At 53.9% G+C, this 23807-nt stretch overlaps 1 protein-coding gene across 1 annotated transcript in view; it reads left to right on the forward strand.

Annotated features, from left to right (window-relative positions):
- The window catches only part of GDPD5 (glycerophosphodiester phosphodiesterase domain containing 5), a 91561-nt gene that overhangs the window by 15448 nt on the left and 52306 nt on the right, over positions 1–23807 (forward strand). Inside the window, exon 2 of the mRNA XM_061204124.1 lies at positions 19310–19392. The gene's annotated coding sequence lies outside the window, so the exon portion shown is untranslated. The remainder of the gene's footprint in view (positions 1–19309; positions 19393–23807) is intronic.

The following is a 23807-nucleotide window of genomic DNA, read 5'->3' on the forward strand; positions in this document are numbered from 1 at the left end:
TTCCATTTCATTTCCCTGTGCACACTAAGGGTTTTTAAAGAAAGACAAATACTAGCCTTAAAAGGAAGAAGTGATTTTTTTTCATTGTTCTGGGTCTTCATGGCAGGTGGGTGGGTGACGCAGTTACTTGATTCAGTGGCTCTTTAGTCCCGGGTCCTGAGGGGTGTAAGGGAGATTGTTCCAGGAACAGTTACCCTGGGCAGGGAGTGCAGATATTGTCAGGAGTGTGGGGAAGCTCAGAAGAGGGAGGGAGGGAAAGAGGGAGGAGGGAGGGAGGGAAGCGGGAGGAGGGAGCACGTCCGGCTCCATCAGCCTGAGCTGGGGGGTGAGGGAGCTGGGGTGAGGCTCTACACAGAAGAACAGAGGTTACCTGGGGGTTGGAGGGGTGGGCAGGCTCTGGCCAGCCGGGGAGGACACTCTTGGAAAAGCAGCAGCCTGGAGCAAAGGTATCAACAGGTGGGTTACACCTTCAGGGCACTGTGAGGAACCTGGGGTGATGGGGGCAAGAGGGAGGAAAGGGGGGACATTGGAGATGGGGCTGGAGAAGCTGACTGGGGCAGCTCACGAGGGTCCGAACACCAGCTGAGTGGGTGCCTGCATGACTGGGAGCACCCTGAGGGCCAGGCCATTCAGCCTAGTGTCCCCAGCACCTGGCTGCTGCCTGGTAGGTTTATGGACTGACTGGACTCCTCCGCTCTGGGATCTTGGACAAGTCCTTCCTTGCTCTGGACCTTGAGTTCCTCATGCTCATAGTCAGGCACGGTCACCTAGCGTGTCCCTTCCAGCTCTGAAGGGCTCTCAGGAATTCTTGGCATGTATGCAGGGGAGGACCAGACTGTTTCTTCCCCAGCCTCGAGGTCTCCTGGGCTGCCCTAGCTGGGCAGGGGCCAGAGGCTCCCTGGTTGGGGGTCAGACATTTGCTGGGGCGGAGGTCAGGCTGGCTCTGCTGGAGGAATTCGCTCTTCATTCTCTCTTTCTTTCAGCAGTTAGCCTGCTGAGCTCAGGATGAAGTGCCCTGATGTCCTCACTGATGGCTCTTCTAAGGCCCCAGACTGGGTCGGGGAGGGGAGTTGAGCCAGGCTGGGGTTGAGGGTTGTGTGCATGAAGCAGCTTGGTGTCGGATAGGAAGTTCTCCTTCTTCCTTCTGTGTGAAAATGGGTAAGTTACTTGAACTCTGAGCGTCAGTTTCCTCATCTGTAAAATGGGAACAATATTAACTCCCACACTGGGCTTTTTGTGCCAATTCAATGAGATAAAATTTGTGAAAGCATATAGTAAACCAACTCCCCCCCACCCCCCAATCCTCTAGCCCTCTGGCCCACTCACCCCTTTCCCGGAAGTGCTCCCTGGTGGCCACTCACTAATCTCCACGTGGACTTCTGTTGGGTACACTTTATCCAGGCCAAAGCGACAGGAACCCATGAATTATGTACATGTTGCACATGCAGGCCAGGCCTGCATGTTTGCACTCCTGTGTCTGTGTGCCTTCCAACTGGAGGAGAAATGGCGCTGCCCCTCCGTTCTCCTGAGCCCTGGGACCAGACACCACCCCTCCCCAGCTGTACCCTGGAGGCCTGCAGAGTGTTGGGTCTGGCTTCTGGGGAAGGGTGAGGGGCATATGTCAGGAACTCCCCCTCCCCAACTTGTCTGTTCTGCTCACAGGCTGGGTCCAACAGGGCTTGTCTTATACAGGGGACTCTGACCTGTGTCCCTGGGGGCAGAACAAGACTGTCACCCTCCATCCCTCCACTTCCCAGGAGGCATCAGTGGGAGCGACTCAGATCTCTGGTGTGGATGCTGCTTTATTTCAGCAGGGCCTGGGGTACCCGCTCTGGGAGGCCCGCAGCCTGTCACACAGAGTGTTTGGTCAAAGCCACCCTGCTGGGTCCAGGGCTGGGCTGTACCCAGCCTCCTTTCCCCAAGAGTTCTGAAGGTCCCTCTCAATGCCCTTATCCCTGAGTGTCTCCCAGATGGTGTCTGGCCCCACCAGGGCTGGGGGTTGGAGGCAGACTGGGATCGGCTGGCCCCGGAGGTACCACGGATGCTCCCTTGGCTTCCGCTGGCATGGAGTTGGGGGCAAGGGAGGGGGCAGGCAAGGAGCAGGATACTAGTAGAGTAGCAGCGCAAACTTAAACAGTTTATTGAAGAGCCCAGTGAACATAAACATTTATCCCCCTCGCCGACCTTAAAAAGCCCTGACACACCTGGATTCCTGTCCCAGCTCCACCCCGTGCCTGTGCAACCTTGGATTTGTGACATGACCTGTGACATGACCAGTCTGAGACTCAGCCTAGGCTGAAGTTCACAAGGTTGGTGCGAGGTCAAATCAAACCACCCAGTGGGTAGGACACCTACTAGGGTGCCGGGCATGTAGTAGGCCACCTATTTGCAGAAAGGATTTAATTCCAGCCCAGAGCAAAGCAGTTGGGTTTTTAGATTACTTGACCTGTGATTTCTGTAAGTAGGAAAGAGGAAATTTCACTTAAGGCTCCATGAAGTGGTCAGTGCAGCTTAGATACATTCTCACACTCATGAGCCCAGCACAGGAGGCTCTAGTTCGCCGGGGCACTCAGGAACTCGTCTCTGGGACCAGGCAGCCCAGCAGCCCTGGGTGTGAGTCCTGATTCTGCGTGCTCGCCTGTGGCCTAGGGCGAGTCCCTGGTCTCCTTGTTCCTATAAAAGGACACCGAACTCTCAGGGTTGTGAGATTCGGATGAGAAGTTACCTGTAAACTCTATTGGAAAACAAAAAGCACTACTGATACATAGTGGGTGCTTGGGGGAGGGTGGCCTGGGGTGCAGGCCAGTGGCTCAGGAAGCCAAGACTTTGTTTGTTCCCCGTTCTGGTGACCAGCAGGCTCTGTGACAGCCAGCTCAGTGGAGCCTCATTTGCTTTGCTTAATGGGACAGCTGGTTAATTAACCTCTGAATATTCCTGGCAAGTGCCCCTGTGAACTTCCCAACACGTGTCAGGGTCAGCCCTCTCCAGACCTTGTCACCCTTGTGCTCAGCTGGCCAGCCTTGGGCATGAGGCTGTGACCCACCATCCCATCCCCTGATTCTCAGCTCATCCCTCAGATGACCCCGTGGAGCAGTTGCTGTGCTGGGGACTGAAGGAGCAGGAGACAGCTCTGCCCCAGGAGCCCGGTTCTGGGTGGGCAGAAAGGGAGGATCCAGAGAAGGATCAGTGACAGTCATCTGTGACAGGCATCAGGGGATGGGGGACAGTCAGTGGGAACAGTTCTGCCTGGCTGTGCTACCAATTCCCTGTGACCTTGAGCACCTGACCTTTCTCTCTCTGGGCCTCAGTTTTGCATCTAAAAGAGGATGCTGGGAGAGGTGATCCCAGGAAGCTGTGGGCTAACATGAAGCAGTGTGAGGCGAGGAATGATCTCTGAAGCCAGCCAGGCCTGGAGTTCTCACCCTGGCTCCTCCATGTCCCAGCCTTGACCTTGGACAGGTCACCCAGCCTCTCCAAGCCTGTCTGACAGGGGTATGCTGGCCCTGCTAGCACAGGGCAGGCACTGATAGTGGATGCCCTGCCCAGCACTGTCTGGTGATGGTGGGCCTCAGGGCAGTTTCAGCCTGTCCCCTCCTCCTTTCCCAGTTTCTCCTGCAGTACCCAGAAGTTCCCCAAGAACTCTTGACCCCAGCAGATCTGGGCGGCCGGGGAGCATTGTTGACCTCAGTGCTGAGTCCACCAGGGCTGTATGTGTCACTCGTGCCAGGCGCCCCAGGGTGAGGATGGAGCTGAGTATCCTCTGCCTCTTAAACGGAAGGGGAGGTGCACACACTAGAGCCAGCCTCCAATCTTCTTCGGCATCTTGGAAACTTGATCCTTTAGAACCACAGAATCTTTCCCAAATCTTGGAAGCATTGGATTATGGAACCTCAGAATCTTGGCCCTTTGAAATCAAGACTTTGAGAAGCAGAAGTGACCTTAGGAGTCATCTGATCCAGATCTCCAACCAGCCTTATGTAGCCCCTCTGCAGACCCCTTGGACACCCCAGGGTCGGGGGCTTACTCTGCAGCCCCATTGTGCTGGCCTCAGGCTTCAGTCAGGTCACAAGGCCGCCCTCCGCCTCCTTGTGGTCATGATTGACCCCCAGGCCCACACCTCCGGGGCTGGTAGCTCTGACAGGCAGCTGGGAGGGAGCTAGGGCTCTGCTCAGCTAAGAATAGAAGGCTTTGTGCCATTTAAGTAGCAGCCGGATCATATCAGGCCTCCCAGCCAGACCTCAGGGAGCTTATGAGGCAGGATCTGGGGTCACCGTGGGTCCTCCTGGGTGGTGGAGGGAGAGGGTGGGTGAAGGGTGCTGGGACAGCCGCTGGGCTTCCCTAGGACTTGTCTCCCGTTTCCACATGATGATGATTTGACTTTTTCCATCAAGTAAAGCTCATTGCTCCTCCCTTCTCCTTCCTGGGGCTGGCTGGAGAGCATCACTCAGCGTTCCCCAGGAGTGCTGGGGAAAATCTCTTCTGGGAAGAATTCAAACAAACAAACCAGCCTCTGAGAGGAACGAACAGATCAATGAAAATGGCTTCGTCTTCAAAGAGAGAGCCAAGGATGGTGGCCATTTATTAAGCACCTACTGCATGCCAGACCTTGGGCTCAGCATTTTGTGCCCTTGCCTCCTCTAACCCTCACAGGGGAGGTATCCTTATCCCCAAAATGCAGACGAGGACACTGAGGCCCAGCTTGTGCTTGGCAGAGCTGGGATTGAAACCAAGGACTGTCCTACCTTGTTCTTTCTGGGGACAAAGGACTCCAGAGTCAGGGGAGCGGTGAGAGTGGGATTCTTGGCGAGAGCCCTGGGCACGGAGGACGCTGTCTCTCAGTGCAGTCGTGTTGCTACAGTACTGGATTGGAGGTTAGATTGTGATCCTGTCACAAACATAGTAGGTGCAGGCCCCTGTTTGTAGAGTTGGAATGAAACCAAATCCCTTGGGTCTCAGATTCCCACTCTGTGAAGTGAGCAGAGGCTGCCTGGGGCGGGATCATGAGGCTGCAGCTTCTGGTTCCTGGGCTTTTGACCAGGAGTGTCCTGGTCCCCCTCTCGGCAGGTCACTGGTGCCTCCCACCTCCCCTCCCCCTCAGAGGTTATTCCCAGTGTGCGAACTGGGAGGAATTCCGGGTCACCTTCTGATTGTACAGATGGGAGGACTGAGGCCCCAGGAGGACAGGGACTGGCCCAAGGTCATGAAGTGAGTGGGCCTGAGAGCACATAGTAGGTGTTCAAGAAATCCCTTCTTCAATCCAGGCCGATGCTTGCTCCCCTGTGGGGTGCTGCTTCTGTGTGGAGATCTGGGGGGGCTGGGGTGGGCAGGGGGATGGAGTAAGCTGGATCCTGGCAGGCAGGGAGGCAAGGGCCAAAGGCCCGAGCCTCTGTCTGTAGTGCCCCAGACTCATCTATGCTTGCGCCAACCCTGCCCAACTTAAATGTCCCCTCTTCTGTGAAGCCTGCCTGGACTCTCCCCCACAAAATGTCTCCTAATCTCCCTCTCTACTCCAAGAGTGGGAATCTTTTTTTAACTGTGTTTTTTTAAAAAAAAAAAAAAACCACATAACTTAAAATTTAGCATCTTAATCATTTTTAAGAGTATAGTTGATAGTCTTGACTATATTCACATTGTTTCACCACAGGTCTCAAGAACATTTTCATCTCAAACACCTGAAGCTCTGTACCCACTAAACAACAACTCCCCATCCTCCCACCAGACCTTGGCAACCGCCACTCTACTTTCTGTTTCTATGAATTTGACTCCTCTAAATACTTCATATGAGTGGAATCATGCGGTGTTTGTCTCTTTGTGATTGGCTTATTTCACTTGGCATCATGTCCTCATGGTTCATCGTGTTGTAGCACCTGATAAGATTTCCTTCCTTTTCAAGGCCGAATAACATTCCATCCTATGTATATACCACATTTTGTTTATCCATTTGTTCGTCAATAGATACTTAGGTTGCTTCTGTCTCTTGCTGTTGTGGAAAGAGCGGAAGTTTTGAAGTTGAATGGGCCTGGGTCAGATCCTGGTTTCCAGCGTCACTTGAGTGGTAGGTCTGGGTCCTTTGTCACTTGTATTGTGCCTAATGAGGTTGCTGCAAGGATGCACGGAAAGATGCCCTGCACACGGCGAGCTCCCGGTGAGCGGTAGGGGGATTCATTCTTGTTATCCAGTTTCCTCCTAGGGTCAGATCCCTTTTGGGGTTTATAGGACCCACATACTGAAGCTCACCTTGACCCCCATCCACCAGGGCAGCTCAGCATCTGGTGAGTCTTAGAACAGTGTCACTGGAGAGCACCTGGGACCAGAGAGGGTCGGGGACTCACCCAAGTTCACACAGCCAGGCCTTGGCCATGCTGGGATGAGACCAAGGTCTCCAGCCTCCCAGCCTGGGAACCTTCCCGCTGCAGGCTCCAGGATCCGCAGGCCTTGTTCTTAGGAGGGACTGGCTCTCCAGGGGATAATTCTGCAGCATGCAGGGCTGAGGGAGGCAGGGAGCAGGGAGACGAGCATCTCAGGCTTATCTGTGAAAGGCAGAGGTGGGTGGCATCTGCCAGGCTCCTCTGATCACCGCCTTCTCCAGGTGACAAGGGGCTCGTGTCAGACTCATTTACATGGTTCGGGCTCATCTAAGGTCCTTGCCTTGCACCTGGGAGCTCACTCTGCTTTCGTTCACACTCATTCAGCTGTTCCTTTGCTTATCCCTTCCCTGGTCGTTTATTCAGCAACCACTCCTTGAGGCCTGCTGTGGGCCTGGAGACCAATCAGACCTTGGAGGCATTTAGTATGGCATGGCAGTGAATAGTGTGGACTCTGGGGCTAAACTGCCTTGGCTCAAATCCTGGTTCTGCTGGTTACCAGCTCTGTGACCTTGGGCAAGTTGCTTAACCTCTCTGTGCCTCAGATTCTTCTTCTTTAAAGATGGGATAATGATGTTCCAGTTTCTACTGTTACATAACAAATCACCCCAAAACTTAGTGACTTTATGCAAGAACAATCACTTTAACCCCATGGTTTCTATAGGTCAGGATTTAAGATGGGCTCAGCTGAGCAGTTCTGGCTCATGGTTACTCATGTGTTCTCAGGGCTTTGTTTCTCTCTGCGAGCTCATCTGCGCTTCCCCACAGTATGCATCACATTTGATGACGTGGCCTTGGAAGTCTCGTAGTGTCACTTTAGCCATTAGTCCCAAGCCCTCCCAGATTCAAGTGCGGGGGGTGATAACATAGACCCCACCTCTCCATGGCAAGAGGGACAGAGTTATAAGGAGAGCGTGTGGGATGGGAGATATTGCTGCAGATGTCTTTGGAAATACAATCTGCCGGAGTTGTAAGAGTTAGATGAATCAAAACACAGGAAATATCTAGAACAATGCCTAGGCATTGTAAATAAATGATAGCTATATATAGTCAAGGGTGATTTTGACCGTATGCAATTTACTTGTGGTGTGCTGACTTTAGGACCTGATTCCCACTATAGAAGTCAGTTCATTAACCAGCAGCATTTCCCATTTGGGTACTGAGGGATCTATAGGAGGTCAACATTCCATGCAGAGGGAACCAACTGTGTAAAGGTTTGGAGCTGGAGAGTGGAGTCCCTGAGGCAGGGACTTAGCTCCAGTTGGCTGGGGCTCCCCTGTGTGGGAGGCCAGGAAGGTGAATTGAGGCCTAGTTGAGAAAAGCTTTGTATATGGGGTATGTTTGCTCCTATAGGTCCCAGGGAGCCCTTGGCTGAAGTATGCGGGGCTGGAGTGCCCTACTGGAGGAGCCACTTCTGAGGTGGAATCAGCAGGACTGGGGCAGGGGTGGGAGAGAGGACAGGAATGATGGGGCTCATACCCAGGTGTTCGTATGGGGCGTTTGCCTCAGCTTTGCATGTGCTGTGCACATCCCCCTGGCTTGCTTTCCCACCCCTTCCAGTATATCGGATACTTTGCCATTTTTTCTCTGCTTTGATTAGCTCTCCTGCAGAGGGAGGTAGAAGGTTACCACCCTCTGGGGGGGTGACTGCCTTGGCAGCCAGCCCTGGGGCAGCCGGCAGGGCCAGAGAACACCCAGTGGCCACCTCCTCTGTCCCCACCCCATGTGGAGAACAGCCCCTGCAACCCTCGTGGTCTCCCCTTCCAACAGCCCTCCTCCTCTGCAACCTTGCAAGGTCCAGATGGAACTGACCCCAAGGGTCGTGGTATCCAGCCCCCCTCACATCACAGGTGGGGAAACTGAGGCCCAGTGACTTGCTCCACATCCCGCAGCAAGTTAATTAAGGAGCCCGCCTCGGGCTCTTCGTGTGGCTGCAGCCATGTGTGGTGGTGCTCAGGACTCCTCCCCGCCAGGCCCTCCGCCCACCGCTCCCAGCCCCCCTCTAAGGCCACTGCTCCCTCCTGAGAGAGGTCATGGCTGGGAATATGATTTCAAGGAAAGAAAAGAAAGTCTTAGCAGTTGTGTAGCCCTGGGAAAGTCACCTTGTCTCTCTGAGCCACAGTTTTCTCATCTGTCAAAGGAGCTTGAGAACACCGACCCCAGCAGGGTTGTCCTGAGGATCAGACGAACACACGAGTGCTGACTTGTTAGCTCTCTGATGCTGGTGCCGAACCTGGAAAGGAAATGGCCAAGGGTTACTCGGAAGGGACATTTGAGCTGTGATTTGGAGGTAGGGCAGGACTAGGGCTGGGAAAGGAGGGGATCTTGAGCCTAAAAGCTCTGAGCTGTGACTGGGCTGGTGCAGCCCTTCCCTTGTATAATATATGAGAAGGGGTCCAAGGGAAAGATTGGGGTGGGATCCAGGGAGCATCCCCCGTGTGGGCAGCCTCCTCCCCTAGCGCTGAGAGGAAGGGCGTGATGAGGGAGGGCTTCCTGGAGGAAGAGTTTGTGGAAACAGAGGGAAGGAAGGGCTGAGGCAGATAGAGGTCCTCCGGGGTCCGGCATTCCCCAGACCCTTGCACTGCATCCATGAGATCCAGCCCCGTTAAGCCAACCTTGACTCCTGGAGCCCATGATGCCCAGGGAGGCTGGTGCCCCGAAGGAGGCATGCTACTTCCAGGAAGCTGTGTCTGTGTGGGCCTGTCTGCACATCTGCACGTACTCCATGAGCCCGTGTGCTTGCACCAAGTAAGCATGAGTATTTGCCTGGGTCTGTCTGGGAATGTGCGCTTGGTGTATTTTTGTATGTCTACATATACGCATTTGCAGGCCCTGTGCGACATCTTATAAAGGCAGACAGGTTAGAATGCCTCTAAAAGGGGACTAAGTGCTCATGTGTTTTAGCAGAACAAAGAGATAGCCTTTGCCCCAGGGGGCCTGTGGGCTGTGGGGAGATCCAGACCTCACTGATGGGGCAAATTCAGCAGAAAGACAATTCCCAGATTTGGGAAACCTCTCCTGGGGCCCCTCTGCGCTGAGCTCGGCCTGGGTGCAGGGACCCAGAGTCAGACCAGGCCCTGGCCCTGCACTTCTGGAGCCAGTCTGCGGCCATCACATGTGCAGCCAGACACCAGCGTGGCTGCTGAACTAGGGCTGTACAGGGCACACGGAAACAGAAGAAGGCCGGATTGAGTCTGCCAGGATAGTCAAGGAGGGCTTCCTGCAAGAGGAGCCTGAGCAGAGGGAGACGTGAGGGACGTTTGGTGGGAGATGAGGGGACGGGGGGGGGGCGGAGAGCAGAGCAGGGCTTGGTGTCGGGTGGGATTTGGGGGTGTGAGGACGGGGGAGGTAGGGAGGGTAAGTCTGGTCTTCCAGGCCTGGAAGACTGCGAGGATGGAGGCGCCTTGAGTTGGGAGAAAGGGAGAGGAGCAGGTCCAGGGGAATGTGACGAGTTCCCATTTGCCCACTGTGGGTGTGAGGTCCCTGTCGGGGGGATGATCAGAGGGTCATTGGATACTTGGGCCTTGCGCTTGGTCCGGGCAGGGACGGGGTGTCTGAAGCCACGGGAGTGGTGGTATCGCCCTAGAAGAGTGTGCAGGGCAGGGCAGGAGGGAGGGGCTGGGCCGGGCAGAGAGGGAAGCCAGCTAAGGCGCAGGGGGGCAGCCAGAGGTGGAGGAGAGAAACCGGAGCAACTGGTGTCCTGGAAGCCAGGGAAGGAGGACGTTTCCAGAAGGAGGGCGAGGGCCAATGTGTCAGGGAGGACTGAACCGTGCAGGCGGCTTCCTCACGTGGAGGGCATAGTTGAACTTGGTGGGAGCAGAGGGCGGTGGATTTAGAAACAGGTGGGAGGGAGGAAGTGGGGGCGTGGGTGTCGACAAGTCTTTCAGAAGTTTGGATGAGAATGAAGGGACGAAGGGAGTGCTAGCTGGAAAGGGGTGGAGGGGAATGAACTGGGTGAGACTCCACCTGTTTATTGCAGAGGGAGGAGGAGCCGGAGATGCGCACCTATAAACACCTGCTGTGGTCCTCTGCACCCCGGAGGGTTAGCTGCAGAGAGCAGGGGCAGAGGAGGTGGCCAGGTGGCAGCCCTCGGTGACACCCTGAGTTCTGCCAGCTCCAGGGCCTTCATCCACACTGGGTGTGGGTGTGAGGATCGGGGGCCCCCACTTTTGACCTCCTAGGAGGCAGAAACCCCACAAACTCAGAGCATCCTCATAAACCAGGTTCCAGGTCAGTGGTTGAAGCTCAGGGCTGGCGGAGTTGGCCTCCTGTGGTTTTGTCTTCAGTGCTCACCAAGGTGACTTCATAGATGCTTCAAACCAGTAAGGCCTGGGAAGGTCAGGACATCAATTCACCTGCTCCCAAAGAGGCCATGACCATGCCTGGGCCAGCTCCCAATTACTGGGAAGCTGTTCCTCTGGGTCTAGCCTAAGTCTTTCCTGCTGTGTGTTCCCTTCTGGTGAACTTGTTCAACCCTGCTCCGTGGAGCCAAGCTCATCAGCAGGCCGCTTTGAGTGGCGGCCAGTGTTTTTACAACTTGTTCTCGTGAAGTTGGTTTGAAGTCTCCCTGCATTCCCAGAATGTCAGACCCACCCTGATTCACAAGGATTGACCAAAACAGGATCTGAGCCAACGAGAGGAATCTAAGGACTTAGTCATCCCCCTTGGATCATCTACAGATTCTCCTGCTTTCCTTCCAATTAAAAAAAAAAAAAGAAGAAAAAGAAAGATTAGCTCAGATGGCCCGGAGGGGATGGCATTTGAGATGTAAACAGGCTCAGATGATACTGGCGGTGGACAAGAGGGGTCAGTGCTCAGGCTTTGTATGGGGCTGACCTCAATTCAAGCCTGTGTTCTGATGCCTGCCACGTGGGGGTCTTTGACAACTTTGAGTCTCTGAGCCTCAGTTTCCTCATCTCTGAAATGGGAAAACTAATGGCACTTACCTCATAACTGTCTGAGGCTGGGGGATCTAGAAGCCGACCCTGAAATAAGGATTCATGTGAGAGTGACTTACTAAGAAGTTTTCCAGGGGGAAGAAAACTGCTAAGGGGATAGGGAAAGTAGAACCAGAAAGAGAAGGAGAAGCAAGAGTGTGACTTCAAGCCAAGCCCCTCGGAGGGGATACCTGGCTCAGTCCCCAGAGCTGGCTGCCAGGGGCAAGGGTGCTGCAGCACTTAGACCTCGCCCAGGGGGTCCCTGGTAAAGGGACCCTGGGCAACAGCCATGCCCACAGGCGAAGGGATTCAGGCAGCCTGACGGCAGCTCACCCACACGCCCCTGCAGTTCTCGGCTTTTGGAAGGGACAGTGCAACCTGGAATGACTCAGAACGGAGAGGGGGGGTCCCAGGGGATGTGGGTGGAGACAACAGTGGCAGAGTTCTCCAGGCGGAACCCGGCTCAGAGGAAGCACCGATTAAGTGTCAGCTCTGCCCACCTGTTAGAAAGGGGGTGCAGAATGGGTGCCCCAAGATCGTGTAGTCAGCAGCAGACAGGACCTTCTGAGAGCTGCCCTGAGCCCCTGTTGTTCCCCCAGCCCCAGGCGCTGTCACTGTCTCTCAGCTCCCAGAGGCAGAATCCCTCAGAGCTCCCCAGCTAGCGGACCTGGCCCCAGCCCCCAGGGTTCTTCCTGACTACTTGACGTCAGGCAGTCGATCCAGCCGTGCCAGAGCTGGTCTGATGCCCTGATATAGCCCCTTCCAGAGAAGTCTGCCTCTGTGCCACCCCCCCTCCAGCCCTGCCTGCACCGCCTAGCGGGGATTAGTGACGGTCAGGAGGTGGCACAGGGCCATGGAAGCACTGAGCGCCACGGAGGAAACTGAGGCCCAGGGGCCTATCCCCCACCTGAATTGAATTTGGCTTTTCTTCCTAGCCCACCCCGCCCCACTGTGTCTACCGAGCTTTTTCTTTCTTTCTTTTTTTTAATAAATTTATTTATTTATTTATTTATTTATTTATTTATTTATTTTGGACTGTGTTGGGTCTTTGTTGCTGCGCGCGGGCTGTCTCTAGTTGCGGCGAGCGGGGGCTACTCTTCGTTGCGGTGCCGGGCTTCTCATTGCAGTGGCTTCTCTCATTGCGGAGCACGGGCTCTAGGCGCACGGGCTTCAGTAGTTGTGGAGTGCGGGCTCAGCTCTACGGGGCTTTTTCCATAGAAAGTGCTCAGGGATCGCTCATGGAGCTCGTGTTGGTCAGTGTGTCCCAGGAACAAATAAACAGAAGTTGTGCTTCCATGACTCTGACTATGATGGCTTTAACTGGTGATGTCAGCCTGGGTCGGCCCTGATGGAACTTGTCCCAACCCCTCTCCTGCACCTGTGTTATCGCAAGGGATGTCACCCTAATCTGGTCTCTCCACCCTGACCTCTGGGAGTCTAGCCCCGCAGAGCATGACAGGCCTGGGTTCTAGTCCAGACTCTGTCACATGCTGTGTAACCTTGGTCAAGTCACCTGTCCTCTCTGAGCCTCTGTGACCCGTGTTTCTGACCAAAGTTTTATATGCGCCCACCTAAAATCAGATGATTTCAATGTGGTGTTAATCCCTGCTTGACTCGTACCCAGAGAGGTAGAGTGATTTGCTTCTGTTCACATAGTGAAAGGGTGGAAGTGAGAGGGCCAGGACCCATTACCCACAACCGCCGTGACTGCTTATCTGAGCGCCTTACTCTTTATCAGCTCTGCCCTGGTCCCCACCAGCCTCAGTCTGATTCAGAACCTGAGCTAACCTCCCTGCAGTCAGGATGAACTGAGCCGGGTACCAGAGTGGTCAGTCACTGCTGTTTAGTCATTAGCTCCTCTGATCACCTACTGGGTAAGGGGTTGCATGCTCAGATGGGCAGGATCCTTCTTTCACCAGGCTTAATGTCTAGTCTGCTGCAAGGCTGCACCCTGTCCTGAAGCCTGGGGAATCTGCAGACCCTAGGGGTGAAGGTGGACATGAGGTAGGGGCCCCAGAGGAGGAGGTGGTCTGAAATGTCTGGGGCCCCGCTCCGCCCAGGAGCAGGCATGCGGGGCTGGCCAGGTGGTGGGTGCAGGGGAGACAAGTTTGCTCACTCCTGGGTATCTGTTGCTGCCTGGGCTAGGCTGGGAGGCGGCTTTGATCCACGACCAAGGCCCTCCTGCACCCTTCCCCAGGCAGGATGAATCCTTTGTTCACACGCCCTCTCCGCGCGTCTGTCTGTACCGTAGACTGTGGGCTCCTCCAGCAGGTCTGTCCACCCAGCCTCAGGCCTCCCCTGGCACACCGGAGAGCTCAGGAAATGTGTGTTGGTGATTGGATTTATGTTGTCTAGCCTGGCTTGGGAGTCAGACAAAGTATGAATCCTGGCTCTGCCACTTGCTTAGCTGTGCCCTTGAGCATGGGACCCAAACTCCCTTGAGCCTCCGCTTTGGCGTCTGTAGAATGTACTGTAGTGGGAGGCTAAGGGGGGTAAGTGAGAGGACAGACAGGGAATGTCAGCCTCGTACAAGGCTGTGGCCAGCCCTCCTTAAATGGTGGACAGTGTCTTAGTAGATGGACTCCACATGGGCCAGGCCAAGTAGGAAACACAAGAAATGAGGCGAGCCTCCATCACATGGTTCAGTACTTTACACTTTCCAAAGCCCCATCAGGTCCTGCTCACTGGGTTATCCTGTTCATCCCATGAGGCATTCTGGGCTGGTTGCAGCATCCCCATCTGACAAGTGAAGACCCTGAGCCTAGAGATGACACCGACCTGCCTTTCAGTGGCCAGGCCACACCCAGAACCCAGGTCTCCCAGCTCTCAGTCTCCAACACCTCTACCCTGCCCGCTTCCAGAACCCAGGTTCTGGAAGCTCTTTGTGAAAGAGGCTGGGAAGGTGGCAGGCAGGGAATGTGGAGATTTTTTTTTTTATATATAAATTTATTTGTTTATTTTTGGCTGCTTTGGGTCTTCGTTGCTGTGCGCGGGCTTTCTCTAGTTGTGGTGAGCGGGGGCTACTCTTCGTTGTGTGTGGGCTTCAGTAGTTGCAGCGCGTGGACTCAGCAGTTACGGCATGTGGGCTCAGCAGTTGTGGCTTGTGGGCTCTAGAGCGCAGGCTCTGTAGTAGTGGCGCACGGGCTTAGTTGCTCCGCGGCATGTGGGATCTTCCCGGACCAGGGCTTGAACCCGTGTCCCCTGCACTGGCAGGCAGATTCATAACCACTGTGCCACCAGGGAAGTCCAGAATGTGGAGATTTGTCAGCCCAGATGTCATGGGGCTGAGGGTGCATTCTGGTGGCTTTAGCCCAAAGGGGGTCACTGTGACCGGTAGGCCCAGAGTAAGGGGGCAGGAGGGGGTCATGGGTAGAGGTGGACGGAGTGAGGGTGCAGAGGAGGAGAAAACCAGTTGTGGGGGCCATGGGCCATTTGCTCAGTCTGAGCCAATGGGGGCTACCAGCCTGGTGGACCAGAGGCTGCTGGGCCCTCCCATCCGGGTCCCTTTGCTGATGGTGCTGGAATGTAAGGGACTTTAAGGAGCACCAGGTCTGTGGGAGATGGCAGTCAAGTCATGGCCACTGCCCTTGAAGGATATTCGAATCAGCTCTGGAAATAAGTCCCACATCTAAGCATGAGGACTTTTCATGTGAGGAGCACTTTCTAAAAGGCAGACTCAGGAAGACAGGGCTGGCTCGACACCCAGCTGATCCTCAGCGAGGAGAGGCGACCAGCGCGGGTGGCCTGGGCCCCACCAAAGGGAGCTGGTGGGCAGGGAGTCGGCAGACAGGCATGGCCCAAAATTTGCAGGGCCCAGGACAAAAATACAAACAGAGGCATGCAGTATATGTTTGCCAGATATTGGAAGGTTACAAAACAAACCAAGAAACTATTAAGATAGTTTCATTTTCCCACCTTGTAAAGTTATGGTTTTATATAACTGAAAGTGACAAAATATCAAGGAAGACAGTTTAATTATTATTACACATTTGGGTGTTTTGTTGGTGGGCTGGTGGCATTTGGATGAGTAATAAGACATATTTCATAAAATATATTTTATTGTCTTCATTTTAGCAAGATCACTATAATTGTTATAATCAAGATTTTTCACATCATTTGAAAATTGTGTATGGATGGTAATAATCTAAAGGATCAAAAATAAAATGCAGTTGTATTTAGAGTGTATAGAATTTGAATATATTTCCATCAAAAATGTAAATGGAATGTAAAGAAAGGAAAATTTATATTTTCAAAAGTTGTTTTTATTCCTTGAAATTATCTAGGAAATTAAAACTATAGACATCATAATTAATGAATATCCAATTTTAATATACAATTATTTAAATAGACATGATATAGTAATTCAAATTTTTGAAGATTTTATAAAAATTAAACTATTCATAGTTGTGATTAATGTCCATCTAGTTGCCAGTGTAAAGAATTAGTACCACATTTCATGGGACTTCCCTGGTGGTGCAGTGGTTAAGAATCCGCCTTCCAATGCAGGGGACACGGGTTCAAGCCCTGGTCCGGGAAGATCCCACATGCCACAGAGCAACTAAGCCCGTGCACCGCAACTACTGAGCCTGTGCTCTGGAGCCCACGAGCCACAGCTACTGAGCCCACGTGCCACAACTACTGAAGCCGGCACGCCTAGAGCCCGTGCTCCACAACAAGAGAAGCCACTGCAATGAGAAGCCCAGGCACCGCAACAAAGAGTAGCCCCGGTCGCCACAACTAGAGAAAGCCCACGCACAGCAACTAAGACCCAATGTAGCCAAAAAATAAATAAAATTAAAGAAAAAAAAAGAATTAGTATCTCATTTCATGTTACGTTGATCCAAGTAATATGAATTGTTAAAAACTGTAAGATGTTCCTCAGCTGCCATGTGCATTTATTGTGAATACCACACTAATTCATGAGTACTTTTAGAACCACAAATTGGAACAGGGAGAAAAGCCAAAAAAAAAAAAAAAAAAAAAAGATGCTCAACATTACTGGGAAGCGGATACTTTGTTATGTAAGAAGTTGTTGCTCTCTGAAAGGATTTGACAAGTTTAATTTGTCTGCCCTGCTAAACATTCTTGCCACTTAGTGCCCTTCCTCCATCCCTCCCCCCCCAGTAGCATCCTGTTTCCCTCCCTTTCCCACCCCCCACCCCACCCTCGCCCCTGTCAGCCACTGTGCAACCCTCAGACCTTCACCTGGACACAATCACCTTTTGTTCTTCAAACGCAAGAAACGAAGAGTTTCTCAGGGGCCTGAACAGTGTTAGGGGAGCGGATTAGGCTTGTGGGTCCCATGGATGTTGTGTGACAGAAGCTCCTGTATGTTCTGTAATATATTCATTTGTGAGCGTGTGTTTGTGATGTGTGGGGCTCAGGACAGTAGCCCTTCTTCCCTGCACCTAAGGGTGATTCAGGGGATGTCTTCTTGCCCATGAGATAGATGTCTATCCTGCAGCTAACGAGAGATAAATGACGGTGCTTACACTAGAGCTGGAGCTTAAATCTAGGTATCGGCATACACTCATTCATCTGTTTCACATATGCTTTTGTTCATTTATTTAAAACCTATATTCACGTCCTCCAATCCTTTATTTCATTGTGGAATGCCAGGCTGTAGCGGTCTTGTAGTGCAGCCCCGTGATCCTACAGATGAGGGAATTGAGGCTCAGAGAGGGGCATTGATGTACATAAGATCATACAGCAGAGAGCCCTCCAGCCGGGTTTCACAATGCAGACGATGAGTGTTGCTTTTGAGTTTCAGGTAAAATCTGAACAGGTGTCGCTATGTCCCAATCAGCTTCCCTTCCTTCACCAGACTCTGTCACCGAGGCACCTGCCCTGGGGAGCTCCTGGGCGTGGGGGTCAGGGGTTCTGCCTGAAGAGCCACTTCCTGTTTGGGGCCAAGCACTTCCTTCAAGTGACTCATAGGCTCCCACTGGCCCCATGCTGGGAAGCCAAGGTGGGGATGGAGACGGGCCCCGGCCGCATCCCGCCCTGCCTGGTACCCAGGCTGGGTGACCCTGAGACAGAGCAGTGCCACAGACTGGATGTAGGAGCTGGGCCATGGAAGGAGGATGCTAGACTGTTCTCGCCCAGCCTGGCAGGCAGGGCTCTGAGAGTGCAGGGGAATTGGGGCCACGGTGGGCATGAGGGCAGCCTCTACATCCAGCCACTCCCACACACATCTGGTTTCCAGGGTAGCTGCTGCCCAGGTGGGGGCCGACAGCAGAGCTGGGTCCCTCTCAGGGGGAACTTGTGATGCTTTTTCTTCCTTGCAGGGCAGTGAGGTGTGATGGAAAGAGCAGTAGGCCGGGGGTCATGGACTTGAATTTCCGACACCAACTTTCTGGTGACCTTGTCAGTTCCCAGCCACTCTCCGGGCTTCAGTATCCATGTCTGTCTAATGGCGGAGGGCTTGCTGGCTGTGACATGTGGCAAGTTGTTATTGCAGGATTTCCATTAAGAGATTTGTGTTTGAATTCTGGCTCTGCCACCTTGCTGAGTGTGTCCATCCCTCAGAGCCTCCATTTAAAAATTTGAAATAATCATCATCACTTTAAGCATTTTACATAATTTAATTCTCACATCAACCCTATGGGGTAGGTTTTATTATTATGATTATTGTTTTATACATAAGGAGATTGAGGCACAGAGAGGTTAAGGAACTTGCCCAAGGTCACACAGTAAGAGCCAAGATCCTAACTTAGGCAGTTTGACCCCAGTATCCATGCCTTTAACAACTATGTTCTTGCTACTCAAACTGTGGTCCCTGGACCTGCAGCAAGGTATCACCCAGTAGCTTGTAAAAAAATGTAGAATCTCAGACCCCAGCCTAGACCTACTGAGTTGGGTTGCCTTTTAACAAGATCTCTAGGTGATTTGTTTGAGAAGCCCTGCTCTATTTATATTCCCTCTGTCACTTAGGCCTTAGGATCGTTGTGGGAGATGAAGAAAATAAGTGTTTTATAAACTGTAAAGTGCGGTGCATTCAGGGCTCTGCGAGAAACCTGGGGACTGGAAATGGAGGGAGGCAGGGCTGGGGGTGCCCCCGGAGTCCATCTCTCAGTAGCTGGATGTCATTTCCAAGCTTCTGTGAGTCCACCTCTGTCCCCCTCCCATCCAAGGCTGAGTCTTGTTTGTATTTCTTGCTGCTATGTGGCTCCAGGGCCCGATCAGATTGGAGAAAGTTCTCATGTCGGAATGGGATTGGGCTGGACACCAGGCCTGAGCCACCCCTGCCCTGGGTCTCACCCTGGCTCTGACTCTGACTCTCTGGGTGACAGGCCCTGCCAGCCTCAGTGTCCCCTAGTGGGCAATGTGGCGACATCCTCTGAAGCCTGCAGTGCTGACCCAGCACCCCCTTCCCTCTCCCCCTCTCCCCTTCTCCCCAAGGCCTGTCAGTACCATCTCTCCTCCCAGTTCCTGAGCAGGAGGGCTGCCCTGCCAGCTGTAGGAGCTGGTGATGGGGGAGGCGGGGCATGAGTCAGAAGTCAGCCACATAATTGTGGTGCCCCAGATCCCTCCTCCAGCCCACCCAGCCCTCCCTCAGCGGCTGCTTTAGAACAGCTGGTTTGGCGTCTGCCTCCAAAGAAGCAGGTCCCTGGGCAGCACGAACGGGCCTCTGCCTCCCAGGAGCCAGGCATAGCCCCAGGTTTCACCCCAGGGTGGCTTGGCCTTGGATCATGTTTCTGTGGGTCCTGGTGGGGCAGGAGTGGTTCAGGCAGCAGGTTGTACTGGGTTTGGGTTTGGGGCTGGTTTGGGGGCAGCATGTGTGGAGGTGCTTGTGTGGGGTCTCACAGCACACGACTGGACCACGTACGTCTCCTTGGCTCTCCCACCGGCTTGGCGGCTTCCCCAGGGCAGGGACTAGATGTGACCCATCCCTGGTCCCCATACCAAGCGCGGGGTGGGCACAGGGCGGGGGCTCACTAAGGGCCGGGTGGGAGGGGAGAAGGCAGGATGGACTGATGTGTAACCTGACTGGGTTTGTCCCCTCAGCTCTCCCACTGAAGTGACATCACCACCTCGGTGGACAGGACCCCCCAGGAGCCCAGCTCACAGCCACTGGTGCCTTCTTCCAGGTAAAGGAAAAAGCAAGGAAGGGGGGGGGGGAAGGAGTTAGAGGGAAGCTGCAGAGAGCAGCCCACTGGGTTCTAGAATGATGTTCGCTCTCTCACAGGAGCTGTACTCTACAGTTCATGGGAAAAGACAGAGGAAACAAGGATTATTTTTCCATTTTACAAGCAAGAAAAAACAAAAACAAAAACAAACTCTGAGTAGAGTTGTCTCTTGCTTTCTCCAGTGGACTAGGTACTTATCTAAAGCACCTCACACATATTAGCTCATTCAATCCTCACAACAGCCCATGAGGTTGGTGCTATTATTATCCCCACTTTATAGATAAGGAGACTGAGGTCTAGAGGCATTAAGGAACCTGCTCAGTTAGTAAGTGGTAGAACTAGGTTTCAAACTTGGCAGGCTGGCTCTGGGTGCACATTCCTAACCCCTATGATTTACTGCCTCTCTAGAGCCAGGCATTAAACTAAGTTTCCTTGAACTTCAGTTTGGAGGTTCAATGGGCTCCCATTTCCAGGGGAGATTTGTATTTTAAGAGAGAATCCCAGAGTAAGTGATGCTTCAACCAAAGGAATGAATGGTAAATGGTGGAATTAGAGGCCTTGAATCATGGACTGAGCATGAACCTTCAAGGTTTACTGGACCAGCCAACCCCTGGGACTTTGTTCCTCAGCATTCAGGCAAGGTCGGTTTTTAGAAAGGAAACCTGGAAATCTGAAAGAGGGGAAGAGAAGCTTAGGCCCCAGGTTCTCAGACTTGCCTGAGCGGCAGGGCTGCTGCTCGTCACAGAGCACTGTGATGAAGAGAGATGCAAGTGGCAATGAGAAAGTCAGTATTCTGTGCTAAATCTGAGGTCATCTTGTACTAGACCTGGAACAGATATCAGAGGTTTCAAAAAATTGTGGGAGAAAATACTTGAGAGTTTTTTTAGTAATTTAATTTTTCCTGTAAATAGGGAAAAGGCTAATAATTATTCAGAGGCAGAGTTGGGAACATGCTCCGAAGTGGCCCTGCAATTGGGTGGTTTAAGAGGCTCTGATGGGTTCTTTCTTTCCTTCCTTTGCACATTTAACCAGCTTTTCTGACTGACATATAAATGGGCGCCTCCTTGGTGCTGGCCCAGGGCAGGAACACAGGTCCCCCGTCCAGTGATTCCTCTAGCAGGGACGGGGCCTGGGGTATCGCGTATCCCTGTCACCTGCAGGGTCGCAGATACTGTGGCTCTTCAGAAAAGCTGGGCCAAATGGATCTGAAGTCTCCGCCTGGGGAAGCTCTCAGCCTGGTGGGCAAGGCAGCCATGGAAGCAGATAATTACTATGCACAGAGGCCTATGATCATGTCTCAAGAGCTCTGCCTGGTGATTCGAGCACAAAGGGAAGAAGCAGTGGGCTTCTGCGGGGGGATCAGACCAAGCTTTGTCCAGGGTGCATTTGTTAAGATGGTTGGGATTTGGATTGGGGGGGGTGGGGGGAGGGCTCTCGTGGCAGAGGGCCCAGCATGAGCAAAGGTACGGGGGAGGGGGGAGGCTGGGAGGTGCCGTGTGCTTGGAGCACAGCCGCGTGAGGAGGGGCAGGGGCAGGTGAGGCTAGACAGGTAGGTGTGAGGGGAAGGAAGCAGAGAGATTCCTAAAATGGCAGGACCTGCTTCTCCTCCCATCCCCAGGGCCTGCCTGGGAAGCCTGTTTGTATAACAACTCTGCTATTTTACATAAATAAATAACATAAATCATTGCTGTCCGTTCCCTCAGGGGCTAAAAACTGGGCAGAGGCGAGTTTGCTCAGTGCGTGTCTCTGCCGCACTCAGCTTCCTCCTCTCCTCCTCCCCTTCGGGGCCCCCTCCTTCCAGAGACCCAGGGAGAGGCATCGGAAAAAGCCAGCCGGGTTCCTGTGACTGAATCACTGGGTGCCTGGGAGGGGCTGGGGCGTCCACCAGGGGTGAGAGGATGGTGAAAGTCTCTCCCCTGACCAGGCCCCTGGCCTGGCCCTTCGCTCACTCCAGGGAGAACCTGTCCGTGCTGGTGGGCGGAGGGGGGGCTGGGGGCAGGCCACTCCTCTTAGGAGGGCCTTCCTTCTGTCCCCGTTTAAAGAGGGAACCGCTTGGCCCTCCAGGGAGGGAGGGGCCTGTCAAGAGGCGTAGGCAAGCCCATGCAGGCCACTCTGCCGGGGAACCACCAATAGCGGCTGTGCAGAGGATTTCTGCAGGGAGGGGAGGCTGGATGGAATAGCTCCAGGTCTTTCCTGGTGCTGACACTTGATGACTTTCATATTCTGAAATCCAGGGTTAGTTCTAAGATCCCTGTTGGATTGTGCCAGGATTCCATGATTGTAAGAGCCCTGGGGGAGGTGATTCTAAGACTGGGTTAGAGAGTGTGCAGGCTGTTCGTGGTGAGTGCTCAGCCCAAGCTCATAGCCCTGACCTGGGGAAAGAGAGATCCAAAGAGAGGTCCTCTCTGTGCCAAGAGAACCCAAGGGCCCTGGGCAGGGTCCTGAGCCTGATCCCCGTTCAGCCTGTGGCCCCAAACATGCAGGTCTGTCCCCCAAGGGCCTTAACCAAGGGTGCAGCTCAGCAAACCTGTCCTGCCCTCCACCAGCCTCAACCTCCTCATCCATAAAATGGGGATCCGGTACTTACCCGTGGAGTTGGGGCCACGCTTCAAGGAGACGATGTGTGGGAGGCTCCTTGTACACTGCAAAGCGCTGTGAGTGTGGTTATAATTGTAGCTGCTGTTGCTGCGATGAGACTATCTCCTTGAAAGGAAGGGCCACATCGGATTCTCGGTGAATCTCTCTCAGGTCCCAGCAGTGCCTGGCACATAGCAAAGGCTTCTCAAACATACACTGAATGAGTAAACTGGGTATGGAACAGATAATGCCAGAGGCCACGGTTCCGAGGAAGCCAGCCCTTCCCGAAGGAGAAGCAGGAAGTGCTCCCTACAGGAGGGCAGCCCGGAGGGACAGAAGGGGACCCACGACTGGGGTGAAGCAAGCCTGCTGGGAATTCCCCCAGAGGAAGAGCAATCAGAAGTCTTCTGGGACAGAAGTGTTGGGTAAACAGGAGGCCCTGGCACCACGGTGGAAAGAGATTAACAATGACCGTAATTATGGCATGATTGATTCTTTGACAGCTCCTGTTGAGCACCAGCCTAAGCCACTGAGTAGCTTTTCCCCCAAAGAATGAGCGGCCATGACGGGGCCACTGGCCCACCAGGCCTCCTTCCCGGCACCTCCTCCCCCAGCCTCTCCCCACCGGCAGCTGCCTCAGTGACAGACTTCCTTCCTCCCTACGTCTGCCTATCTTCTCTGCTGATTTCATTAGAATCTAGGGCTTTCTCTGAGGCCCAGAGAAGTGGGGTGACTTGCTCAGGGCCACACAGTGAGATGTAGCAGCCCACATCTCTCAGTTTAAGCCATCTGATGAGGCCCGTGCAGCGGGGAATGTAGTGACTCTTGGAGCGTTCCTCAAAAGCTAAGCCCCGGAGGCTGTGCTGGAGAGCAGTAAGGTGGGGCCTGGGATCGGATGGTCTGGGAGCGGGAGGTCCCAGAATCAGCTCTGTCCCCGCATCTCCAGCCCCAGCTCTGGGGCCAGGGATTTGTTTTGTGGATTTGGGTTTGGTCGATTATTTGGAGAAACAGCCCAGCTGGCAAGCTGCCCGGGGGTGCCCTGCTGCCCCTGGGTCCCCAGCGGGCTGGGAGGCTACTGTTGGAGGAGACACCCCCGTCACAACCAGATGGAACCCACACGGGGCTTAACTTGCTGCCGGAGCCCTCGGCCCTGGGAGAGGCCCTGCTCACCCTCCCTGCCACCACGCTGTCCCTGTGCTGTCCCCTTACCTAGAGCCCCCTTCTCTCTCCCCCTTGTGCTACAAATCCTCCCTTATTTCTGAGTTCTGTTGACATCCACGCTCTCCAGGAAGCCGCCCTGCAGCGCGGCTAGAGGAAGCACAGGAGTTTGGGTCCAGAAGAGACCCTGACCCAGGCAGGGCTGAGTTCCTGGAGGAGGAGCTGCTGCGCTGAGGTGAGCAGGAGTTTTCCGGCCTCAAGGTGGACAGAGGAGCCCAGAGCTGAGGTGGTTTCACAGGCGCACCTGCATTGGGAACAGGGGATGGGCATGCAGCGAGGAAGGACCACAGGGAGGCCCTGGTCTTGCTCCAAGGCCATGTTCCCTGAGCACTGTGGGAAGGAGTCTCCATAGCTCTGTGCCTTTTACTCCTTGGGTTTTACTCTAAGTCAAGTTTGGGGTCATCACTGTGAGTTATCCAGGCCGTGACTACCTATACCTTAGTCCCTGTCAAAGATGGTAGAGGCACCTGGACAGGGGCAGAGCCCTGGCCTGGGGCTCAGGATGACCAGGCCTCTAACCTTGTCGCAGGCCCTCCTGCAGCTTTCAACCTCGTCTTGACTGCTCGCCAGTCGGCGGCGGG

Source organism: Eubalaena glacialis, chromosome 10, assembly GCF_028564815.1.
Source record: "Eubalaena glacialis isolate mEubGla1 chromosome 10, mEubGla1.1.hap2.+ XY, whole genome shotgun sequence".
NCBI lineage: Eukaryota > Metazoa > Chordata > Mammalia > Artiodactyla > Balaenidae > Eubalaena > Eubalaena glacialis.